Raw genomic sequence first — 2,468 nt, forward strand, 5'->3', positions numbered from 1 at the left:
ATAATAGGCTCTTTTCACCAAGGGATTGGGTTAAGGGTAGACTAGAAAGTTTGCATGGCAATTCGATAAATAAGTGAAGTAAATAAGAAGAGTAGATATGTGAGAGTAGATAAGATGAAATTGTAAACCCCAACAACACTATTCATCCATAGTTTTTCCTCAACCATTGATTCACTGCATTTGCATGTTTAATTCTGTTTTTGCATTTAAAAATCAAAACTTTATTCTTTTCTCAAGTCTTATGAAATTAGGTTACATGAAAGATAAGGCCTAAGAGTCCTTTGTGAAACGATACTTGGACTTACCCGTTTATATTACTTGATAACGATCTGGTACACTTGCCAGGGACTTAACAACAACTCTCCTCTTCTCTCCCTAAGATTGGTATCATGAGATATCTACAAATCACGATCTGGGGAATTTTCTTGATTAAGTAATATTACCTAGAGATAGAGGCTGGACGATCAATTGTATTTGTTTCTGTAATATATTGCATTGCTAATTACTTAGGGAGACTAGAGATGTAAACTAATAATTAGTGATAGGCTCTTTTCAACGAGAGATTGGGTTTATAGTAGACTAGAAAGTTTGCATTAACATTAATGAAGAAGATGAATTCATTCATATATAAGGGTGATTAGGTGAAATCTCAACCTAAACAACAAAGGAATCTCATATTATCAACATCATCAATCCACTTTTGTGTTTAACATTCATGTTTATTTTTTCGTACTTTATATTCAAAAACCCCAAAATATTGTTCTTATAGTCTTGATTGGTTTAGCAAAAGCACAACAGTTTAGTGCGATGAGTCTCTTGGGAAAACAGTCCTTGGATTTACCATTTTATTATTACTTGATACGATCTGGTACACTTGTCAGGGTGTTAACAACCAACTGTAGACATCGCTTATTTGAAAAAACGTTGTTTATTGATAGCCAACAATAAACAATGCTTATTTGAAAAAGCATTGTCTATTGATAAACACCAATAGACAAAACTTTAATATCTTCATATAACGCTCTACTGGATACATCCCTCTTAAATAAGTTAGTCCATAATATACATCTCTTTTACTAAGTGAATGGTAACATGATCCATATGACAACATGACAGTTATGAATCTTTAACCCTATTAGCTTTAGATCTTTCATTTACACTAGGTTCCTAATGTGTGATGAGTACACTCTGGAACTTTAACTCGTAGAAACTTATGTAACACAAATTTCTCCTTTCTAGATAGATTATAAGCTACTATAGGTAGATATTGACGTTTACCTTTCTTTATTGGTGCCAATTCTGTTCGAATTCTAATTTGAAGTAGGTATAACAATGTATTGATGCCATCCTTAAACTTTTCAAGAACATTCCACAATGTACCTATCACACTATCAAATACATTTTTTTCAATATGCACCACATCTAGGAAATGTCTAGCGTACAACTACTTCCAAAATGGCAAATAAAAAAATATTAACATTTTCTTCAACCCACTTGTGACTAGATCTCTTACAAAAGTCTTACAAATTTTTTTGTTTATATCCTTTACATTTTCAAAAACTTTATCACCATACAATAATTCTAGAGCTTTACGTTCTTCTATCCTCTCACTAAATGATTTTATCCATCTTCGATAACAATTCTTTGAAGGTAAGAATCTACGATGTCCAAGAAATACATTTTTCCTACCATGTTCCAATAACACCCAATCTATATTATATTCAGATATAGGGCATGAACACTTCCTTTTGATACTATATCCTGATATATTACCATATGTGGAAAAATCATTAATTTTGTCAAACAATTGTCCTTAGCAGGAAATTTTCTTTTGTATACCCATCATACACCTCTACACCTTCGTTCCACTTATTCTTTTGTATATCTTTATGTCAATTCCTTGCTATCTTGGACCTGGAACTAACATGCATAACATCATGAACTTCCTTTTAATGCATGTGCTATGTGAGTTGCTTTGCATACAATGCATATTTATAACATAATTAGACAAAGCAAGACATAGGTTTCGTGGTTCTTCCTCAAAATTAGGGTACTCATGGTTAACTTTTTCCCGTTGAGGAGAATTTGTAGGGTATCAAAGCTTTTCGTTACATATTCTTTCCTCCGCATGCCATCTTAAGTTATTTTATTTACCCATTTATTTTATTTCTATTGTTCTACTGTTTATTTTATTTAATAATTTACTTATTTTATTTTATCTACTTTTAAATAAATATTAAAAATAAAAAAAATATATTTTAAAGGTTTAAGCGTCTGTGTGATCATTCGCATCAGCCTCGCGCTAAGACCTTTTTCCCGTTTATAAAAATCAAAAATATTTTAAAGGTTTAAGCGTGTGTGCGATCATTCGCATCAGCCTCGCGCTAAGACTTTTTCTTCCTTTTATAAAAATCAATAAAAATTGTTTTGAAGGTTTAAGCACGTGTGTAATCGCACGCATCGTCCTT

The sequence above is a fragment of the Vigna radiata genome, unplaced genomic scaffold, assembly GCF_000741045.1.
Source record: "Vigna radiata var. radiata cultivar VC1973A unplaced genomic scaffold, Vradiata_ver6 scaffold_416, whole genome shotgun sequence".
NCBI classification, from domain to species: domain Eukaryota; kingdom Viridiplantae; phylum Streptophyta; class Magnoliopsida; order Fabales; family Fabaceae; genus Vigna; species Vigna radiata.